Source organism: Ailuropoda melanoleuca, chromosome 17 (assembly GCF_002007445.2).
Source record: "Ailuropoda melanoleuca isolate Jingjing chromosome 17, ASM200744v2, whole genome shotgun sequence".
Classification (NCBI taxonomy): Eukaryota; Metazoa; Chordata; class Mammalia; order Carnivora; family Ursidae; genus Ailuropoda; species Ailuropoda melanoleuca.
Genome location: NC_048234.1, coordinates 5,470,165 through 5,494,462, shown reverse-complemented (window position 1 = coordinate 5,494,462; position 24,298 = coordinate 5,470,165). Strand labels below are relative to the sequence as shown.

At 48.1% G+C, this 24,298-nt stretch overlaps 1 protein-coding gene across 1 annotated transcript in view; it reads right to left on the bottom strand.

The window, feature by feature from the left end:
* Positions 1 to 24,298, bottom strand: part of SHISA6 (shisa family member 6) — a gene marked incomplete at its 5' end in the record, with an annotated part of 262,156 nt that overhangs the window by 24,848 nt on the left and 213,010 nt on the right. The window lies entirely within an intron of this gene.

The following is a 24,298-nucleotide window of genomic DNA, read 5'->3' as shown; positions in this document are numbered from 1 at the left end:
GAGTGTAGTGTCTCTGTCCTTTCCTGCCGAGTATCACACAGTAGGACTTCTTCTTTTGGGAGGAGGTGGTTTTTGCCAAGTTGAAAGGTTATATTTCATTGATTACTAGAGAAATTAATCTTTTTTTTTTAATTTCCCCTATGTCTGACAGGGGAAATATGTTTGATATTTTCCTCGGCTCATTTCTTCCCCATTGGGGTGATTAACTCATTTTTATCCTTTTATTTCATTTTTAAGAATTCCATCTATAAAGGGTATCAGTCCCGCATCTACCACACATCAAAACATTTTCCCTCTTTTTTTTTTTTTAAAGATTGTATATTTTTTAAGTCATCTCTACACCCAGCGTGGGGGCTGAAACTCACAACCCCGAGATCAAGAATCACACGCTGTACCAACTGAACCAGCCAGGCACCCCCCCCTTTTTTAAATCATTTGTCTTTTAATTTTTTCGACTCACACCTATCCTAAATTCTAATGTCAAACTTATCTGTATTTTTCTCTATGTTTTGCCTCTCCAGCAACTTATTAACTTACAATTCAGAAAGCAATTGTTGAGCCGAGACTCTGGGTTGGTGCTGGGGTATACTCAGGAAGAGCACCCCCTTTCCCAGAGGGCACAAATATGGTGTCTCCTGTTCTGTTAGGGTTTTGCTTCTGGTATTTTAATCTTCTATATACATGGACTATATTGTGTTATGTCACGAGATAAGAATTTATTTTAAAGTGGTTCACTACTGAGTCCTCACTTTTATGCAAATCCATCTTACTCCTATCCCAAATAATTACCTGTGGAGGAAGCAGCCTGGTTTGGCCTCTCAGTGGCTCAGGGCACAGACTATTTAGATGAATGATAGTAAGGGAGGGTTGCCCTGCCTGCAAGAGGTCTGCAAGGTGAACTCACAGCCAGAAATGATTCCACGGTTTCGAGAGTATTTTGATGGTGGAGGAGCAAGTAGGGGAAATCAAGGTTCTTTTTTCTTTTTTTTTTTAAAAGATTTTATTTATTTATTTATTTGACAGAGACAGCCAGCGAGAGAGGGAACACAGGCAGGGGGAGTGGGAGAGGAAGAAGCAGGCTCCCAGCGGAGGAGCCTGGGTGGGGCTCGATCCCAGGACTCCAGGATCATGCCCTGAGCCAAAGGCAGACACTTAATGACTGAGCCACCCAGGTGCCCCGGGGAAATCAGAACCTTGATAGGAATCTATCCTATAAAATATTGAGCAAGAGTTGAATAGGAAAGAACAGGATGGCTAAACTAGATCAGGGAGCAACTGGCTTCTCTCGGGCTGCCTGCATTAGGACCTGTGGTCCCAGGGCATCTCCTTGGGACTTGGACCCCAGCTGGGTGCTTCTGAAAGCACTGGGTCTCCGCCCTGTGCACTTAACTATAGTGTGTCCTTTGCTATGGAGGGAGTGGTTTTTTTTCTCCCGACAAATGTCTGTGTCTCAGTGCTTTCCCTGTCGATCCCAATTCATCACACATGTGAATCCATGCTGCTCGTTCTGTCTTTCTGGTACCACTCATGCTGTCTGAGTCATTACATTTTTCTTTTACCTTTAAACAGCTAAAAATCCAGCAGCGTAAATGTCCATCTATATTTTCACACATATGTGTATGTCTGTACACATTAAGTCTCATGCATTAATGCTTCCAGAGGTATTTTACTGGTGCTTTGTGAAATGAGCAAATTTTAGATTTCGGCTTAGAATTCCATTATTATATTTATAGAATAATTTGGGAGATAATTGAAAATATTCCCATTCGGGGACATGATCTCTATCTCCCCTCCTCCTTTATTTAAATCTTTTATTATGTGCCTTAGTACTTATTTTCTTCCTTATAGAGATCTCGTACATTTTTATATCATAACATCTATTTACAATGATTTCTTTTTTTCTTTTTTCTTTTCTTGTTACAGTGGCTGTAAGTGCCTGGTTTGGTACATAGTATCAAGTAGCCAAAAACAACTTAGGGAGTGTTGTAACNCCCTGAGCCGAAGGCAGACGCTTAACCGCTGCGCCACCCAGGCGCCCCTATTTAAATCTTTTATTATGTGCCTTAGTACTTATTTTCTTCCTTATAGAGATCTCATACATTTTTATATCATAACGTCTATTTACAATGATTTCTTTTTTTCTTTTTTCTTTTCTTGTTACAGTGGCTGTAAGTGCCTGGTTTGGTACATACTATCAAGTAGCCAAAAACAACTTAGGGAGTGTTGTAACTTACCAAATAAAACCAAAACCAAAAACAAAAAACAAAGCAAAACAAAAAACTGTGGAAGTAGCTCCCTGGGACTTTATCATATTTCAATTTCATTTTAAAGTTGATCTTAAAAGCAAACGGATAAACCAGCAAACACAAGGTTAACAAATAGACTTAGAGGCTTGCTGATAGAAACGGTACCTGGAATCAGACAAGGTGGTCCAATTCCAGGGTGTAAGTACCCCAGGGATGCTTATATCTCGAATGACAGCAGGGACCCACCTGTCTTTCTAGATGCAGGTTAACTGCCCTGATGTTTCACCGCAGGCTCCTTTTACTTACAGTCTGGTGATGAGACCTCATTGTACAGCAAAGTTTTACAAACAAGCTAGAATTGGCTCATTCGGAAAAGGTGTTTGCTTCCAGGGCTGTGTGAGGACCATTTTGCATGATGGGCTCTGCTCCCCACTAGCCACTTGACCTTCACGAGCACTCCAGGTGAGATCCCACCTGCTGTACCAGGTGGAAAGCGAATCCCATCTTCCAAAAGGGCAGCTCTTTACCACCTTGTGTTACAGACCTAATCCTTTTCTTGGACATTTTACTCAAAGGATAAGCCTGTTTCTCACTTGATCGCCTGTAGATTTGGGTTTCCCCAGCCAACTGAAGACTGGTGGAGGCTACTCTTGGCCACTCCATCAGGCCCTCTGGAATATCTTCCTGTTCATTGAGAAAATCCATAAAGAAAACTCATAGACTCCATAGGGATTTGATGGGCTTACGGGCAGGACTCAGTTAAAGGTGAAGCTTTGGAGTTTCACACATATTCTTGATTTGCATGGAAATATAAAAACCATGCTGCATTATTACTATAGGAGTTGGGGAAAATCTCCAGCTGACTACGTTGGTTTAAATTTGGTCTCATTGCTTACTATGGGTCTATGGTTGGATGACTTGTACACATGCATTTTCACCCCCAGGGGGACAAGTTGGATGATCGTTCTCTTTATACTGAACGCATTTTTTGCATTTTGTTTATTTTATTTGATGACTACATTAGGAATTACCTTTGAGAAAATTGGTCTTTGATAAGTCCTTTGCTGGAATAGGTCCAGAGTTGGCAAACGATGGTCTGCGGGCCAGATCTGACCCAGCACCTCTTTTGGAAATAACGTTTTGTTGGCATACAGCTACATTATTCCTGGACACATTACCTGTGACTCTTTCACGCTGGAATGGTAAACTTGAGTACTTGCGAGAGACACCATATGGCCTGCAAAACCTAATATTAACTTTTTGGCCCTTTACAAAAAATGTTTGCCAAGCCCTGACATATGTCACCTTCTGAAGTTGTTATTTTTGGTTTTTTAAAGATTTTATTGATTTATTTGAGAGACAGTGGCGGGGGGTGGGGGAGGAGTAGAGAGAAAGCGAGAGAATCCCCTTAAGACTCCCTGCTGAGCGCAGCGCCCGATAAGGGGCTCGATCTCATGACCCTGACATCACGACCTGAGCCGAAATCAAGAGTCGGACGTTCAACCGACTAAGCCACCCAGGCGCCCCTCATACAAGTGATCGTATTCATTTTCCAAATTGTCTGTCCCCAAAAAGCACCACGATAATGCGGGGTTCAAACCAGAAAGCCTGCGTTGAGAGTCTTACTTTGCCTGGGGTGGAGATATGGCTGAACGTGTTCCAGAAACTGCAGGCTAAAATGTGTTGTTTTTTTTTCTTTCCCCTGCTCTGTGGGATACACGTGCGTTTGCTCACGTAGCTGCGGGGAGCAGGTGGAAAACAAATGGTGTCCCTGGGGACAGTCTGTGGGCACATCTTCGACTCAGCTCTGTTGTGCAAAGGACGCTGGGATTCTTGCCAGGCCCCCTCGTTTTCACAAGCAGATGCAAACTGCTTTCTGAGGCATCGCCTAGTGTGTGATGCAGAGTGTTTGCACCACCAGAAGTCATCTCTCACTGCCATGCAATATGCATCAATGGTTTGCTTGAAAGAAATGACATCCAGGGAGAACTGTAGGAAAAATACATAAGCCATCACCTCATCCCTGTATTTGAAACCATATCTGGGCCATCGGCATCAGCAGAGAGCACGGAGCTCTGGGCCCAGCGTGATGCTACCATCACATCCGTGTACCGCGCCGGCTCTGATAGGCTCAGGTTACAGAGGTGGTTCTGTCCATCAGCCCCATGAAACCCATCATTGATGATAACCTCGTTCATTACGTCCCAATATCCCCTTGCAGGAAATCACTGGGAGAAAGTAGCTTGATCCTGACACCAATAAGCGTACCTCTATTGGCTGGTGGACATAATTCCTTCTTCTTTTTCTTTTTTTTAAGATTTTATTTATTTGAGACAGACACAGCAAGAGAGAGCATGAGCAGGAAGGAGAGGGAGAAGCAGAGAGCAGGGAGCCCAATGCGGGACTCGATCCCAGGACCGTGGGATCAGGACCTGAGGCGAAGGCAGACGCTTCACCGACATAATTCCTTCTTACAGACATTATGAATTGTCTACCCCAGAAGATTCCATTTCTCTGGCTGGCTGCTAAAATGGCCAGACACACAGGCGAGGACCCGATGGACCTGCATGATTTAGCTTCATTCCTGCCTTGGCTGTGTCCCCTAGTTTCGTCTTACTTTCTCTGACTTTTCAAGCCCTTCTCTCCTTTTGCAAAACTCCTCCAATTCCTTCCAAGACAAGGTGAATAATATGTGAACGAGAAAAATCAAAGGGAAACGGGAGCAACGCAAGCCTGCTGGTCGTCTACGTGTGAGACATCAGAGAACCTTCCACCCCTCGGTCCAGGGTTTTGGAACATGTAGGAGATACTTTGCAAGATGGTGATTTAAAAGAGCTAAACCATCTCTAACCTCTTGTCTTTTAAAAGGAGAGATTAAAAAAAAAATTCAGGTCATAGAAGTAATGTTGCAAAACATTGAAAAATTAAAGTAAAATAAAATTTTAAAAGCCACTGATAAGCCCACTACCCAGAAAATTATCTTGTTTCTTAAAACCCGCCACTCATCACTTGTCCATAAGTTCCGTCTGCCTCCTCCAGGACACACTATTTAATAATTCTGGACCATATTAGCCTACAGAAGGAAAAACAAAAACCAACATGTCTTTCTAGAATACTCATTTTTCTGCCCCACTTTGCCACAAGTTACTGTCTGATGATTTTAGCTGTTGCCATTTGATGACGGAAGAGATGGGGGGGGTCCAGTCTCTTTCTGGGGAGTTTTGGGGCCCTGGGAACCAGATGGCGCAAGTGTGACCCCATTACGTGGTTCACGCTGGAAGGCCTGCAAATTCTTTTCAAAGGGATCAAGATCGTAGCTGTTGACTTGAATCCCCCCTCCAGTAAATAACTGGAGAACAAAGCAGGTAAATTTGAGCCCATTTTAAATATGCAAGCATTCTGCTTTCAAAGCAGGTGCACAGACGACATCAGACGGCCATAATGAGCGCAATGAGTGAGAGTCAACCTGACCCTTAGCCGGTGGCCAAACCCCAAGCCGCAACTTGAACTTCTTGCTCTAGCTCTGAGCAGGTGCGGGCCTCCCCTCGCCCAGGCCCCGCTACCTCCCCGGCTCCCGCGAGAGGCATGTGCCCGCTTCTGCAGCGGTCTTTCGGCATTTTTATTCAGCTAGACTTGCGGTGTTTTGCCAGACTCCCTTTGCAGACTCTAATCCTCCCACAGACGACGGGAGGAATAAATTGCCAGAAATGAACACGGCAAAAGCCACAGCTCGTGTGCAGCGACAGCAAATCCAAGGCGAGCAAACAGGATGCTTTTCTCCCTTCTCGTTCCCTCTTCGTTTTTGTTTTGAATCTTGCAAACTTCCCTACTCAGCTCCAGAACGTGCCTATACACGCCGTCTGTGCTTGCTAACTGGCACGCTCCGTTGGGGGTGCCCAGAAAACTTACCATCTGACTTTTTTAGAGGCTCAGAGAGCGCTCGGCGTCAGTACCCGGGATGAAACCACTATTAACAGCTCCTGGGAGGCTGCGTTTAAACGTTGGTAAGAATATTTAAAAAAAGAAAGAAAGAAAGAAAAGAAAGAAAGAAAGAAAGAAAGAAAGAAAGAAAGAAAGAAAGAAAAGAAAAGAAAAGAAAAGAAAAAAGAAAAGAAAAGAAAAGAAAAGAAAAAAAAGAAAAATATCCTGTTCAAGCGAAGGATACAACTTGTTTTGGAAAATGGCTCTGAAAACAGGGAATTTGAGGCAATCTGTGATCTCAAAGCACGCCTGGGAACTCGATAAGGCAAAGAAGCTTCTAGAAGCCTATTTGTAAAGCATTATGGCCTGCAGTTCAGTATATGGAAGTTCTTATTGTAAATACTTCCCTGGAACAGAAGAACAAAAGCACAGGCTGAATAATGTGAAATATGCCATCTACTAATGAGACAGATGCCAGTTCTGATCCTGGGTGGTTCTTTTTTTTTTTTTTTTTAATAGTGTAAAAGCTACATGTGTCTCCCTCTCCCTCTTCATTCCTCCTCTTCTGTTTCTTCAAAGAGACAAAAAAACGAGCAAGGAGAAAAGAGTTAAAGTCTGGCCACTTTCTTCATAACTACTTTTTAAAAGGCAAGAAAGAATTGCTAAGAGTTTGTAGCCAGTAACTCAAATATCAGCTGCAAATATTTCTGAAGTCAGGCTGATTTGAGCCTCAAATCCCAAGAGGATTTTTGCCTAAACTAAGAATGGGATAAGGTGATGTTAGGGATCTGGAACACAGAGATACCAAATCAGCACTCATTTTTATAAAAATCTTGCTTTGAGCACAAAATATGTATTTCGTTATGATCCTTAAACACTTGCCTTTGAAGAGTAATATAACCCACCCATTCATACTGTATGAGATCTGCAGACTATTATCAATAAAGAATTCAATTTTTCTTAGTAAATAAAATCAGGGGAAATTCAGGATTACAACCGTGCAAAAGGTGACCAGAAAAGTCTTCATCCAAACCCAAGCTTTACAGACAAGGCATCATGTCCCACGAGGGCCCAGTACCCCACTCTGTCATCCAAGGACTTATCGAGTGTACCGTGTGCGTCCCAGGTGGACCCTACTGGAAGGTCTCTGGAATACGGTGGTGGATCAAGTAAACACAGAGCTTGTATTCATGGGACTTGGGATTTATTGACAGCAACAGACGAGAAGGCGTTAGCAAACATAATTACTAATGGTGACAAAGTCTAAGAAGATAATAAGACATAAGGGATGGATGACAACAGAAGGTGGTGGTTATTTAGTTAGGATGACCAAGGAAGGTGTGCCTCTTGGAAGAAGTGATATTTAAGCAGAGGTCTTAAGGATGAGAAGGGTCAGCTGTGGAAATAGACATGGGGTGAGGAGCAGGAAAGCAGAAGGGTGTGTGTGTGTGTGTGTGTGTGTGTGTGTGTGTGTGTGTCCAAAGGCCCTGGGGTAGAAAAGAGTTAAGCCAAGCTGAACACAAGCACAGTTGAGAAGCTGAAATGACTCGTGTGGCTAGAGCACAGAGGCTGAGGGCAAGGAGCAGAGAGTCTTGAGATGAGGTTGGAGGAGAATCAGTCAGGACTCTGGGGCAGTAAGACTACTACAGTCGCTTAGCTGAGAAAAGAGGTTGGCTACTACCAAAGAGGCAGTGGGCATGGAGAGACGTGGACCGATCCAAGACGCGCGTTCGAAGGGAGGATGAGGATTTGCAAATGCATGAGATATGGAACACGAGGAAGTGACGGAAATTAGGCATGCCACTCAGATCTGAACTGCTCGACCTTTGCTGAGACGGGGAAGGACGCCAGATGCACGCACGGTCAAGGGTTCCATTTTGAACACGTTAAGTGCAACGTGCCCGCAGAACGAGGCAAGGATGATGATGTCAAGCAGGTGGTAGGGTTGGCCAGTCAGGAGCTGAGAGGTGGTGCCCTGGGGAAAGGAGTGCATGCACAGGGAGGAGAGAGAAAGCCCACGGGAGAATTTAGGAACCCTTAACCTTCACCCCGAACCCCGGGGCCCCGACCATGAGGGGGCAGTCAGGAGGAGAAAACGGGAGAGTGTGGTGTCATGGAAACCAGAGAAAGCAGGGCATCTCAGGGAGCAAGCTTCAGCGCTCACTCCCTGAGAGCTGCCTCTGTAATCCTGCATGTCAAGGTGACCTTGGCCGGAGCAGGTGTGGTGGAGTCAGGGAAACAGAGCCAGCACGGTTGTGAGCAGAGAACACATCGGAGGTCAGAGTGCAGAGAGTCTGCAACTCTTCCTGTTATTATTTTTAATGGTGGCGAATATGCATGACATACGACGTACCAACTCGACCACGTTCAAGTGCACAGCTGAGCGGCGTGATGTACACTCGCCGTATTGTGCGGCCGTCACCGCCATCCATCCCCAGGGTTCTTTTCATGTTCCCCCAACTGGAATTCTGCACCAAGTAAATAACTCTCCATGCCTCTGTCCTGGCCCCAGGCAACCTCCGTTCTACTTTCCGCCTCTGTGAATTTTAGAGGGGGATCACACAGGATCGGTCCTCTTGTGACTGGCTGATTTCACTCAGCATAACGTCCTCAAGTCTCATCCAAGTGGAAGCACCTGGCAAATGCCTTCCTGTGCAGGGTGTGTATAGACCACACTTTGCGGTCTGCCCTCAACCGACACTTGGGTNCAGGTGTCTGCAACTCTTCCTGTTATTATTTTTAATGGTGGCGAATATGCATGACATACGACGTACCAACTCGACCACGTTCAAGTGCACAGCTGAGCGGCGTGATGTACACTCGCCGTATTGTGCGGCCGTCACCGCCATCCATCCCCAGGGTTCTTTTCATGTTCCCCCAACTGGAATTCTGCACCAAGTAAATAACTCTCCATGCCTCTGTCCTGGCCCCAGGCAACCTCCGTTCTACTTTCCGCCTCTGTGAATTTTAGAGGGGGATCACACAGGATCGGTCCTCTTGTGACTGGCTGATTTCACTCAGCATAACGTCCTCAAGTCTCATCCAAGTGGAAGCACCTGGCAAATGCCTTCCTGTGCAGGGTGTGTATAGACCACACTTTGCGGTCTGCCCTCAACCGACACTTGGGTTGTGTCCACCCTGGGCTGCTAGGAATCGTGCTGGGTGTGCGTGGTGCCTAGACACCCGCTGAGTGGAGTCACGGGGGTGGGACATGGGAGGGGTGGCGTGCAGTCAAGAGAGGGTTTGCTTTGCTGGGGTGGTGGTGGTTCCCCGAGCTGAGAGCATGTCTGCATGCCAAGCAGAGACAACGCTGAGCAGAAAGAGGGACATAGAAAGAGGGAGGGACAAGTGGCCAGGCTCTGTGATGACACGTGGGCGGGGGAGGGGGCCGGACTTGGGCTGTTGGACGTGGCCGGACCTTCCACTGTGGAAGAGAAGGCACAAATCTCCTGATGCAGCCACTTTAGCGGCTTTGACAGCGGAAAGATAAGGAAGTCTCCTTCAAATGGCTTTAATTTTCTCCTCAAAGCAGCAACCAAGTTTATCAGCTGAGAGCTGATAGGCCAGAGGGTGTGGGAAACTTAGAGCAGAGACAAGGCAGCAAATGATCACCTGAAAGGGACATTACTCCAACCTGGCTGTCCCCGAGCATCACCTGCAGAACTCGATGGGGCGCCTGGGTGGCACAGCAGTTAAGCGTCTGCCTTCGGCTCAGGGCGTGATCCCAGCGTTATGGGATCGAGCCCCACATCGGGCTCCTCCGCTATGAGCCTGCTTCTTCCTCTCCCACTCCCCCTGCTTGTGTTCCCTCTCTCCCTGGCTGTCTCTATCTCTGTCGAATAAATAAATAAAATTAAAAAAAAAAAAAAGAACTTGCAAAATATTCGCAGCCCTGCTCCCTCCCCCACGTGGTGGTTGCGATGTCCTTCCTTGGGTCTCCAGTGGGTTCCAGGCATCTGTAGCTTTAACTCTAGTTTAGTTTAAAAATGACATCGTCTTAAACGACAGTTTAGTTTACAGTTAGTGTAACTAACCTTGTAGTTAGTTACAGTTTGAGCTCCCTAGATGATTTTAACGTGCCCCCCGGGGGGAGAATGGCTGTCTCAGGCTGGCAAAGCAAGATTGTTAGAGAAAAGTAATAGGATCGCTGGGACGGTCGGACCCCGGTTTGAGATCTGTGATCATAAATTCCGAGTGAAATGAGCCCGTGCAGATTACAGTGTGTGTGTGTGCGCGCGTGCGTGTTTCCTGACTCAACAGAATTACAGTCCAGCAAACCTCTGTCTTCAGCCTTCCTCCCCCTTTAAAAAGTACTCACTGAAGAGCCCACCTAGTTCTCATGGTTGGCTTCTACCCATCAGAGTGAGAACGAATGTCATCGTGTGCCAAATGCTGTGCTAAGCACCTTCTGTTTACTAATCCCTTCCATCCTCACAATATCAACATCTCCATTTTACCAAGAGGTAAATGAGGCATGGAGATAAAATCGGGCAGCCAAGCTTCACACAGTTAATGTGTGCCAGGGGGTGGGGTGGGGGGGGAAATCAGACCAGGCAATCTAGGCTTAGAATCCACGCTCTTGCTCTTGACCATGGGCGGCATTACACCACCTTTGCGTGCACACTCTAAACTGTGTACCCCCAGCCCTGCCCTTCCCAGGGCACGAAACAGAACAGAATCCACAGTTGTGTGGGGGAGGGGGAGCTTCAGAGGGTTGGAGAAAATACTTCGATAAACCCTTGGGCGAGAAGGAGGCCCCATGAAGCGCATGGGCGTGACGGTCAATGGAGGGTGGACCCGGGAGCTGCTGGGGGTGGGGTGGGTGACCAGTGGGGTGAGTCAGGATGCTCGGCTAAGGGCAGAGCTGAGATTCCGCCAGGGGAGCTGGTGTGGGTGAGGGGACCGTTGGCACACAGCTATGTCCGAGGTGGACTTTGAAACCCTACTTTGCATGCCCCCATGGAATAGGACACTGCCTCCCCTAAGGTCATTGGTGTTAGTGGATCATTTCAGGGGCAGGTGACCAGGGGCTGCGGTCTACAGCAAGACCAAAGGTGTGGGAAGCAGACTAAATGTGAGGGCAGTTGTGTCTGGTTTATATTACTGGGGTGCAGGCTGCATTTCCAATAGTCTTATGGCTGCTTAGGCAATTAAGCTCACTGAATGCAGAATTACCTTCCCAATCCTCCATGCCAGTTTCTCCTTCTGGCTCCTAGACTCCTGTTAGTGGTAGCACGTTCCCCAAACTCAAAGACGGGGGAAGTCTCGGCACTTTTTTTAAAAAAAGATTTTGTTCATTTATTTGAGAGAGAGAGCACAGAGGGAGAGGGAAAAGGAGAAGCAGACTCCCTGCTGAGCGGAGAGCCTGATGCAGGGCTCAATCCCAGGACCCCAACACCATGACCCGAGCCAAAGGCACATGCTTAACTGATTGAGCCACCCAGGCACCCCCTCAGCACTATTTTTTAGTACACCACCTGTTGAAATTGGGTTGGTCTTGGCTGTAACAGGAGTGGAGCATTGGAGGTTTTTATCAACTTTTATGAAGGTTTAGAATGAGCATCAGACCAAGACTCTTTTAGACATCCCTGCAGAGACTAACACTTGGCTGGGCATAATCCCAGTGACATCTTTCCTAAGCTGTTTATCCAACAGGCATGGGCAGGTACCAGGAGCCACCATTTTGATGGGCTTAGCGTAGGGATGCTGGCTTCCCACCGGCTCCCTTGAGCAGATTTTCAAACATTCAGGAACTTGGCCAGCTGGTTGTTAAACCCCGGGTAGTTGGAAATCAGTCAGAGTGGGAATATTTAACCATGGAAATCAGCCAACATAAAGCAGGGCTCCTTCTCCAAGTTGTCCCCCTCACCCCAGGCCAGTTTACCACCACATTACTGAATGCCTGGTTATGATAAGCCACTGTTAGGTTCATTTGGAACCTAATCCTTATCCTGTCCCTGGGAATGAGCTCACAGGAAGTTGACTGTGTTGTCAAGGGTCATTTGGCTCGTGAGTAGCAGAACCAGAATTGGAGCCTAGAGACTTAACCTGGAGGTTGAAGATGGTGTGGAATTAGACCCTGAGGTACTCTGCAAGGAGTTTTGGCCTCTGGTGCCCATGCCTGGGCTGGCGGAGCAGATACTTCCAGAATTTTCCATCAGATATCCTTACAGTAAATGTTGGGGCCTCACTTCTGGGGTAATGCTATGCTTGAGGAAATGCTCAGTTTGTAAAAAGATTCTGAATTATCTGCACGAAATCCTAGAGGGAAGGACGGGGAGGACTTATGTGCATTTTCATGCGAACGATTGAGTCCTGCACTGGGCTCCACACTCAACATGGAGTCTGCTCGTCCCTCTCCCTCTACTCCTCCCCCTGAACTCAAACAAACAAGTAAATACAATTTTAAAGAAGGAAAACATACAGCATCGATAAAATAGCACGTGCTTCTTGGGAAAGGAAAGGAAATACGTACTCCTTTAATTAACTCCTGGAAATAAATCCAGTAATATGCATCAAAAATCTGGAAAAAAAAATAGACCAATTTGCCTGGCCAATTCCTAAATAGGAATGGAGCCCAAAAATGTAGTTGGGCAAGCTCACTGCAAAACTGTTGATAATAGCAAAAACTTGGAAACAACCTTAATGTCCAACAATACCAGATTAAGTGAATAAAGGAGAGAACTCCGAGCGATGAAATGCCATGTGGCCTTTACAACTCATAATAGAGATAAATAACAAATTTACATATGCTAAGTGAAAAAAGAAGCAGATTGGAACCAATATAATAGAATACAATTGTCTCTTTTAGTTACACGAATTATTTGGGTGTAAACAGTCCGGAAGGATATGTAATAAAAGGCTATTTTTGGTAGGATTGTTAGCATTCTTTTAAAGATTTCATTTATTTATTTGAAAGAGAAAGTGAGCAAGAGAGAGCATGAGCGGGGGGAGGGGCAGAGGGAGAGGGAGAAGCAGACTCCCCGCTGAGCAGGGAGCAGGACACTGGGGCTCCATCCCAGGGCCCTGGGACCACGACCTGAGCCAAAAACAGACGCTTAACTGACTCAGCCACCCAGGTGCCCCCCCTCCCCCCCTTTTTTTTTTGCTTTTTAAACCAAGTCATGGTTTCCAATTTATCTACAATCTACTTATATTGTTTCCACAGTAAAAAGTTACTTATCTTTTAAAATTAAGGTAACTTAATTTTTGCCTGTTTCCAAAGGGACTTGATTTGACTTTGCAGGTGCGAAGAACACAGTTACAAAGTTTCGCAGTTACAAAGTTATACGTGTGAGATTAGGAAAGAATTCGCTACAAGGACTGCACGAAAGAGCTGTTACTTGGCGGGTAGCATGCGCTGGTTACTGTAAGTGGGTGCTGTGCTTATCGTGAGTGTTCTGGTAGCTAAGGCGAAGAACCAGAGTGGCAAGAGGGTTTTTATTTGCCTGAAAGGGAAAGCAGACAGATGGATCTGAGGGGTACATTCCTCCAGTCACGAAGCTAACACAGGATGTCTTGAGGCCACGAGACAGACAATGCATTATTGTATAGATCGTCACAATCTTGTTCAAGGTGATGATTTAGGACTAGAACTTTCTCTAAAAAAATAGAGGGTGTAACATTAATTTGTCCTTTGAAATCTTGGAGTGTTCAAATTGGACCGAAGGGATCACTCATTTCTAGACGAAGACACTGAGGGTCAGAGTGGTGAAGCAATTTCCTCGGTGAGTGGGAGAAGGGGGACTAGAATCGATTGATTCCTGATTCCTGGGGCAGTGGTCTTCTTACCACCCCCTCAAAGCCTCCATCCCTCATGCCTCTGGCTTATCTGTGCATTCAGGACTGGACTGGCTGCGACCAGCCACGCGACAGTGTCCTTGTCTGATGCACTGTCCAGATCACGATCTTTAAGGCAGGAGTCTAGTCTATGTACTGCACTATCTCGCGCCATCTGCATGGTGCTAGGGGTGGACTTACGGATTTATTTACAGTCGATGAGGGGATTGTGCTGTAGGGTGTCAAATAGGATCCTTTTGCTGTTTTATAACCTAATTTTACATAGCTTGGAACGTTTCGGTGGCACTCGGCTTGATAATAACAAGCATGACGGCACTAAATGAACATTTACTGAGCCCCTTGCTAAACACCAGGTTCGCTTCTAAGCGCTGTTCATACACCTCATTTCATAGTCGCGGCCCTAGAAGAAGGGGGGGCTCTTCTTCCCTCCATTTAACAGGTGAGAACACGGAGGCACGAGGCAGGAAGTTCATCTGACTGAGGTGACATGTTTAGAAGATGGCAGAACTGGGGCAAAAACTCAGGCAGAAAGTTCTAGAACCCAATCCCTAGCTACCAACTGCACCAAATCCCAGCAATCATAAGAATGCTAATGGCTGCTTTTGGGGGAGCTGCTTTGAGGGGCCAGGCCCCGTGCTTGGTGAGTTCTAGCATGCTGGTTAGATCCTGCTATCTGCATTCAGTTGGGAGACAGATGGAAATTATTCACCCCAATCCAAGATAGCTGGTAAACAGTGGCACTTGGATTGAAACCCACGTCTCCAGAATGTCTGTGCTATTTCTACTCTGTCCTGTACAGGGAAACAGAGGCTCCTGTTGGACACATTCTGAACCTCTGTGCAGGAACCAGGTAAGCTGAGCAAGCATTGTACTCACTTCTCCGATGGATCCCAGGATTTGTGACTTAAGCGCTACCTACATACTCATGGGCTGTGGGCCAACCCCATCATTCGGCAAGTTAGATCGGGTGGCTGATTCTGCTTGGGAAAATTCTTGTCCAACCTAGGAAAGCCTTTAACTAAAGCTAGACTAGAACCCCACCCAGGACTCACTGACCACTCAGCCACTCCATTTAGTGGATGGACAGGTTAGGCTACAGTGTCCTAGTCGGGGAACTGGGACCATGTAGGGGAGGTAGGCATCAAGGAGGGCTTCCTGGAGAAGGTGATGTCTCATCTGTGGTATCAAGAAACAATCAGAGGAGCGAGAGCTTTGGAGAAGGGGGCCGTGTGTGATGTGGCTGAGGGACAGGGCTCCCCAGTTCACCCATGCCCCTTGAGGGCTCTGCTCTGTGCAAGCTACAGACAGAAAGTGTGGCTTCCCTCCCCAGCTCCCCTCTTATGTGCCTTTTGCTCTCCATATATTTCCCTTCCCCAAGTCTGTCACTTCCTTCACGGACCACCTGCTTTCAGCGCTTCTGTTCCCCAAGATGTAAGTGATCGACATCTCCCTCCACCCAGAGCAATGCACACACATCATCCCTCCTCATCCTGCCTTTTGCCTCCTGCCACTCCGGCTTCTTCTCTTCTACCCCCTGAGTGGGACACCCCCCCCATCTCCCCCCCGTTCCCTCTGGGGAAAGTATAGCCTGGTGCTTCTCACGGATGTGGGCCAGGCGTTAATGCACTTGCTCTGGTCTCTCGTAGGGCAGCCTTGGATGTCCTAAAGGGGCAGAGTTTCCAGACCAGGCTGTGGGCACCCAAGGCGAGAGGGAGGACATCTCTGCGGAGCTGGCAAGCAGCCCCCCGCAGACATAGAATGATGCTTGTTCTGCTCACACCCCCAAGAAGTGAGGCAGCCTCTGGCATTTCCAAAGCCCTCCGTCCTGTCTGCCTCCAACCAGAGGGCACTGGCCAAAGTGCCTTAGCGATGGGGAAGCCCTATGCAGGTGCAGCCCTGTGTGATGCCCTAGTCGACTACGGGTGTGCGCCTTTTGAGTGAATCAGACTGCATTTCCCACCCGGGGTTGCTAATGGGCTTGGAGGGCAAAGCCTGAGGAAAAGGCTCTCCTAACAGTGGCTGAGCACCTTCTGTCCTTGCCCAGGCTTTGGGTTTTCACACATCACTTTGATCGGGGTTACTCCGAGAGACTGAGCTTGTATAGACACAGAATCTGAATCCACCCGCCCCGCCTTTGAGAATCAGTCAGTGCTTTATGCAGTCAGACCTCCCTGGGAGGATTTTAAGATGGTGCTATTATCCCATTCAGGTAGAAAAGCTTGTCCCCACTGCTCATTATTCCTATAAATGGGAATGATTGATTTAGACTCTTTTAATGTGATACTCAGACAAATGAGTGCTTCATTGAGACTTAATATGATCTGATCACCTGTAAAGGAGATTCCCTCTGAAAGGCACAGAGCCAGGCAGACTGCAAGGGAGACGGAGGCGGGGAGAGGACGGCAGGGGCCAATGGGAAGGAGGGAGCGGACATGGGCCGTGTGCTGGGGATGCTCTGGAGTGGGGAGAAAAGAGGATGGATGGGCCCAAGGGCTTCCATTTCTCATCCAGTTGGTTCAGCCAAAAGCATGGAGTCATCCTCGATTCCTCTCCTCCCATCGGATTTCTCAAATCAAGTGTAGACTGTCGGTGTTAAGGGCCCATTTCCCGAGGATCCGCGTCCTCTTAGGGTTCCTGCTTGTGCTCAGAATAACACCCACACCCTTTAGCGTGGCTTACAACATCCCATCTCCTGGGGCCTCGTCTTCCTCTCGAGCCCCACTCCTTCCTTCCTCTCTCTCACGCACGTCTCTGGCCAAACACACCCCAATTTTTCACCTGGAAGCGTGTGTCAATGGCCTTCCTCTGCCTGGCATCCTCAAGCCCGAGTCTTCCCTATCATCTAGCTCCAAGCACACATTTTTCTTCCTCGGGAGGGTTTGTCTGACCCTCTTATCTAGAGTGTGTGATGCGTCACCCGTCACCCGTTGCCTTAGGACCTTTGTCACAATTCGCATCGGTGTTATTTATGGGCTTGGTCATTGGCTGTCCCTCCCACCAGAGGACAAGCCCCTTGAGGGAAGGGACCGTCATTATCTTGTTCATGCTTGTACACAACTATCTAGAAAGAGCGCCTGGCACATGCCAGGTAACTCAATAGGTATTTGCCAGATGAATAAAAAGGAAGCCATAAGAGCGCATAGCCTCTTACGCTATGCCGTCCACCATCTTGAACGTAGCGCCCACCTGTGAGCACCACCCACGGGGGGCATGACTTGGGGGCAGCGGCAGGGTAGACATAGGGGTGCCCATAGCGGTGGCCTCAACCACTGGCCGACCAAGGCCAAGGGAGGCTGGCTTCCGTTCTCAACAGCAGGACCATGTCAAAACCTTGGGACAAGTCACTCTTCAAGGAGTGGAGTTCCCCAGGCTTCCATGATCAGGGAAGGGAGGGCCGGGTAGGAGGGATGGACAGCCAGGAGCCCCTTCTCTTCATGAGCCCCTTCTCACCTGCCGACCTTTGGTGGGGGTTCCAAGAGGCTCACGGACCTTCCAAGGTCACTGGGAAGTTTTCTCCGACCCACTGCCTTTGGGTAATAAGAACTCACGCACCCATCCCAGATAAGCGAGCATTTCCCCCGAGGCTTAAAAGGCGTGTGTTCGTTTGGTTCTCCTTTTATTATATCGTCAACATTGGTACAAGGTTAAGTACACACAGAGACAGGTATCAGGAGCGTACACGTGAACATACTTGTGCATACAGAAGGGGAACAGAGAGATGGACAGAGCACACGGATACACAGAGCGCAGGTAAGAGCCCCGGGGCGCTGGCTCCATTGGGTGTGCAACCCTACACGGAACACAGCAAGGCATCCAGAGAGCAAAAGTCAGTTGATGAACAGTGTCAATTAAAACCCAGCCATTTGTGTTGCATTTTTGACAACGACAATACACACAGCCTTATGACATCGCCAAGGGTGAAAGGTCAAGGGAACCTCAACGAGGTTTTTAGAATGGTCTCAGAGGCTGGGCTCTGAGGGGAGGAAAGAAGCAGGCAGGGACCGCAAAGATAATGAGGCCAGGAGCCCTGACTGTCAGGCTGAGAAGCGGGAACAATCGGGGGGGGGGCATGGGGGCCACATTCATCAAGAATCTCAGTGACATCGAGATCAAAGACCCTTCTCCGTTCAGACCCTCGGGTCCTGCCCCACCTCCACTTTCCAAGCTTGCTGGAAAAATCCAGGCATTGAAAATGAACCAAGAGGAGCCTGTTTTTGTTTTGTTTAAATGACATCTGGCGACTACGTTTCTGGCATGGGATACTAGGCAAAGGACGTCACCCCTGCGTGCTGAGAGCTGCCATGACAGCGTTCATGCGGTCAGCCTCGGGTTCTAGCCCTGGCTCTGCAATCAATTAGCTGAGCGCTCTCAGACAAGTCACTTAACCTCTTTGGGTCTCAGTTTCTTCATCTGTAATATGGGGCGCTGGCTAGTTGACCTCTAGACCCTTTGCAGCTCTTAGGGAAATTCAGGTGAGTTTTAATAGCACCTTTTCCTGAAGGAGAAATGAAACAGAAACGAAATGTTTGAACAAAGGTAATCCAGCATCCCTGCCACCCATCTACCCCTACACCCCACAGTCACCCCCAAAGACCAGATCCTGGAACCCCAAAATTAAACACCGTGAGACCTGGCTCTGTACCCAACCCTATCCCTAGAAGGCTACCTTCTGTTCAGGGCAGACTTCCCAGGATTAGGAGCAAACTAGAAGGGAGAGACGCCTCTGGAGTTGCTTTCTGAACCCCAACTCTGCAACCAAGCAAAGAGGAGATGCTTTCGGTCTTGACCTCCCGCAACCTTCCATGTCAGAGCAATGTGACTGAGTTTCTGGAGGGTTCGAGCTCCGAGCACTTCGGCCTCTCCCTTGGTTCCTGACACTCAAGTAGCGGGACTTCAGAAACACCAAAGTGGGAAGTAGGAAAAACCGAAGCGATTTGCTATCAAGGAATTGTCTAGCTCCCAACGAAGCAGTGACCGGGGGACGTGGCCATTCCTCCACCACGTCTGTCTTTCCCACCCTTTCCACCATCCCTTCTGCTCTTGTCCCCTGTCTGCAGGGCACCACTGGGACCATGAAGGGTGGGTGACACGAGGCTTTTTTTCTCAGAATATCTCCAGGTGACAGTTGTCCCCTCACTGTGCGTCTTCTCCATTGCTCATTGTGCAACAAACACTGCCTTGTGACCACCTGCGTTCGCTCTGCCCCAGGCCCTTTCTCTGCCCTGGCCCTCAGCAGCTGGCTGTCTCCCGTTCCCAGAGATGGGATTAAATCACCCCTTGGTCTTGTCTTCAAGCCCCCTTAATTCCTGTCATCGGTTCTGAGCCCTTACGTGGTCCTTGCCAACTTGAAAATAGCATCTTGGTTACTTGGCTCTAGAACAATCCTTCAGTCTCTCTACCCTTTCTAGCCGTTCGTTGGAGGCAGTACCTGACCCCAGAAGTCAAACAGACTCGAGCCGAGTCCTGACTCACCACCAACAAGCTATGGGATTGTGGTCACTTGTGTTACTGTGTTGAGTATAATCCATAATCCGGTAGCGTCCACCCAGTGGAACTCTTTGAGAGGATGGAAACTCCAATGTGGTAACCACAAGCTAGATACTCAAAATGTGGCTGGCACAGCTCAGGAAATGACATGGGAATTTTATTCCATGTGAGTTGGTTTAAATTTAAATTGCCACACGTGCTTTGTGGCTGCCATATTGAATATACCCAAGGGCTATATGGACATAAATACATATGGATGTATCCGGGCCAGGGGCTACCTAGGAGTGCATCTTTGCTGTGCATGAGGGAAGAGTTGGCCTTTTGAACAAACCAGGGAAAGTGTGGTATAACATGTGTCCAGGGCTGGGGGTCTGCCCCCGACACTGTCATGGGCAGGTGGGTTCACCTCTGTGCCTCAGTTCCCTCGCCTATAAAGTCAGGTAGTTGAGCAGTGTCCATCCAGGGCTGCTGTCTATGAGCACAAGGGCTGTTCCCAGCACTGGTTGCAGACAGGCAGCACCATTCACAGAGACTACGGTATGACGGGTGTTGCCTGAAGTTGTCCAACCTAATAGTCTTGCCTCCATCCCTACCTATTATGGGACGTGATAAGGCTGACCTTCCAAACTGCGCCTTCTGATACCTTCTGTAAGTCAGGAGGGGCGTCTGTACTTGAGAAGACAATCTGCACAGGGAATGGGGGCGGGGAGCCGGAGGTGGAGAGTGCCTGCCTAAGGCATGAGGTCAGCTGGCCTCTGCCAGGACTGCCTAGGCTAACCTGCCCGCCTCTCCACCTTGGTCTCAGACCCCACAGATGTATCGCAGGTGTTCACAGCCACCATTTAATCGGGACTAATTTAAGGCATTGCTCCTTATGAGAGCACCGAAACAGTACACATGCAGGCTTAGTAGACATTAACACCCTAGCCTAAATTAGCCCATTGTAAAGTGCTAACTAGCTAAGAGCTCTTTTGCCAAGCAGAGCCTGTCACTGCCTAGAGAAGGCAGAGCCACGTGTGACCTGGTGGAGGGTAGAAGCAGAGGTGTGCGTGTGTGTGCGTGTGTGTGTGTGCGTGTGTGTGTGTGTGTGCGTGTGTGCGTGTGTGTGTGCGTGTGCGTGTGTGTGTGTGTGTGCGTGTGTGTGTTGGGGACGGGTACATGGTCCCCAAACAGGGACAGTGGTGCTGCATAGCCCACTTCCCCGGGTGGCCCCTCGCTGGCATCGCCAGCCCTGCACGTGGATGGATGCCACGCCACCTCCTCTCAGCATCCTGCACTCTCTGTTCCAGTTTAGTGATGCCGTGAATTCAAGGGCCTGTGAAGTCCTGCCCCAGGCTGGACCCTGGGGCTTTGCAACCTTGCCCTTTCCAGAAGAGAAGCCTCCATTGGTTGCATGTTAATTATGCATCCCGAGGAAGCCAGCGCATGTGCTGCTGGCAGCCAACCCCCTGGAGGCCTGCAGGACAGACCGGGACAGCGGGACAGTGGGCTGCAGCATCTGGCCTGTCCTTCCCTCCCTCCCCTTGATAACAATCACAACAGTCAAGCAAAAATCACGAACATGTATTGTATGTACTAAGCACTTCAGCTCGCTGACCATCTTTTTATAAATTTTTTTAAGACTTATTTTTTTTTGGAGAGAGAGTGAGCAGAGGGAGAGAGAATCTCAAGCAGACTCTGTGCTGAGCATGGAGCCTGATGCTGGGCTGGATCTCACGACCCTGAGATCATGACCTGAGCTGAGACCAAGAGTCAGATGCTCAACTGACTGCACCACCCAGGAGCCCCTAATAAAGATCTTTTATAAATGTGAGGTTACAGGCAGAGAGAGGAAAGCTACTCCTACAAGGTCATACATGTCATTACAGGGTTCAGCTGGAATTCCAACCCAGGTCTGTCTGGCCCCATGGTCCAGGCTCCTCCCGTTCCCTCCTCCCTTACCCCTTCCTCTTTTATCCTTTTTCTTTCCCTGATTACATTGCTTCTTCCCTAACTGATGCTAGTTGAGGGTGAGAAAGAATGGGGCATGGGTGTGTCAAGGATGTTTGAGGGACAGGATGCTGGGGGCCAGCTCAAGGAAGGCTCTCCAGGAAGATGCACCCCTTGGGCTGAGCCTTAATCCCAGAAGACAACTTTCTATTGAGTGTGAGAGCTCCAGCACCCCCAGTATGTCCCACCTGTGGATTCCACTTACGTGGGAGAAGAATGGGAAGGGGAGTTGGTAGGCTGCCAGGCTAGAATCAGTAAGAGTCCCCATCATCCCCATTCCCTTCTTTGCTTCCTTCTGCAAATGCTGTGTTTATTAAGCATTTCCTAGGAGCTGGGGATTAATATATAAGGAAATGAAGTCTGACACCTGCTCCTCGAAATCCAGGCTAGGAGCAGGTGTGCCCAAAGGAGCATTGGGCTTTAACAAGAGTCAAAGTTAGTGCTGTGCGGGCCTGGAGGGAAGGAGCTGTCTGAGCCTGGTAGCGAGGAACAGACGTGGGAAGAAGGTGAGGACGAAAGTTCTGTGGAAAGAAGGAAGTAGAAAGTAAAGTGGCTGCAGGGAAGATCTTATGAGGAGCAAGAAGTCTGATGAGCTGGAGAGCTCAAGGTTGTAGGGAACATGGCTGGTGACAATCTGTGTTCAACTTCAGGGTCAAGGGAAAGATTTTGGATAAATGATTGATAAGGTATGATTGGTTCCTGAAGAGCATTCCCTTGGTAATTTGACCAACTCGCTGCCATATTCAAAGGCCAGCAGCCCAAAGTGTCTGGGAAGCCTTCTTTGTCCGCGTGTGGTCCAGTGCCCTGGGTCGATGCATCTTAGCCACAGTGCTCGGCTCTTGCTTGGACCATTGCAGTACCCTGTTCAGCAATTGTTCTGTTCACTTGACTGTATCCATAGTCTGCCTTTCTCCTCATAAAAGCCAGAGTGATTATTTTATTTTTTAATTTTTTTCAGAGTGATTATTTTAACCCATAAATCAGACCACTTCCCAGGCTTCATGAAAATCAGCACTTGAAAATGACAGCTGAGTCACAAGAATTAAGAATTTCTTGGGGCGCCTGGGTGGCACAGCGGTTAAGCGTCTGCCTTTGGCTCAGGGCGTGATCCCAGCGTTATGGGATCGAGCCCCACATCAGGCTCTTCTGCTGTGAGCCTGCTTCTTCCTCTCCCACTCCCCCTTTGTGTTCCCTCTCTCACTGGCTGTCTCTATCTCTGTCGAATAAATAAATAAAATCTTTAAAAAAAAAAAAAAGAATTTCTAGAAGCAGCCCCAGAATGCGAGGCAGGTTGGTCTCCCATGAGTGCAGTCTCCTTTTCCTTCATCTATATCCCCTGCCCATAATGCTCCCTTCTCTTCTCCTCTCTCCAGGTCAAGTCCTCAGGGCATACCCTATCAGAGTTGGTCCTGAGGAGAGAATCTAAAGGGGCCTGGTCTAGGACAGGGGTCCTGGGACTCCTCCCAGCTAGAATTACAGTTAGTGTCCATAATTATGGTAGGTGGCATGCAAATTGAATCTTGCCCTCACAAGTATTTCTTTGGTCTTCATTGTTTTAAAAATTAGGAAATTATATACAAAATCTGGATTCCTGACTTCTCTTGAAAAATGAGAAGACACAGTCCCATAGGATCTGCATTCCCACACGGAAATGATTGGAGAAAGATCAATAATGGGTTGGCTCCTTTAAATGGGACTATGGTTTCCAGTTTGCCAAGATACTCACCACTTTGTGTTGTTTTCCACCTGTCCCGCATCATCTCATTCAATCCCTGGCCCTGTAGTCACTCGAGTTTACAACTACCTGGGCTAGGGCAATTGCTGTTAACTTTACTCTGGGATGAATCCAAATCAAGATAGTAACTCTTGGAGAGCTTGCTTTTAAGTTTCATCTGTGCTGAAGGGTGTTAAAGGAGTTTCAGATAGATTGGTTGGGATAAAAACAGTGGTGAGAGAAGAGGCACTCTCCTGTGGATCTGGAAATCTCACCAGGTTGGACACCCTTGCTTGGCACATAGGGAAGGCCAGTCAGTTCCCAGGAGATTATGCCTGGAGAATCTCAAGTTTTGTTGCAAGTAGAGTGTAAGTACCACAACAGCAGGCACCAGATCACTTCTGGTCCACAGTAGGCCATCAACAAAAGTTGTGAAAAGGATGGATGGATGAAAGGATGGATGGTTGGATGGATGGATGGATGGTTGGATGTGAGGATGAAAGGATGGATGAATGAATGGGAGGATGAATGGGTGGATGGATGGGAGGAGAAAGGATGAATGAATGAATGAATGAATGGGTGGATGGATGGATGGATGGAAGGATGGATGTGAGGATGAAAGGATGAATGGATGGGAGGATGAATGGGTAGATGGATGGAAGGATGGTTGGGAGGATGGATGGATATAGATGAATGAATGAGAGGATGGATGAATGTATGGATGAATGAATGGGAAGATGGAGGATGGATGGATGAAAGGATGGATGAATGAATGGGAGGATGGATGGATGGATTGTCAGATAAATGGATGGCTTTCAGTTGCAGCTTCAGGCCTTCTTCTGGCTTAGTCGGGGCAGGGCCAGACAAAAAAGAGGGGCCCTGGGAAAGGTCTCTGGGAATCCTCTAGAAGCAACCTGCCTTAATAATTGAGACTCCTTTCCCTCAGCTTTAACTGTGTGATTTTAAAGTCTGGCCTGCAACCAGAAGAACACAAATGTTACACATTTTATAGATAAATCAACCCCCTGATGGTTTAAATGAAAGGGATGGAAAGAATGCAAACCAAAAACATATGAGCCAACATGCTCACTTAATTCTTGGAGGGAGGGTGTGGTGGCTATGTCTGTGTGAGGAACAGTCG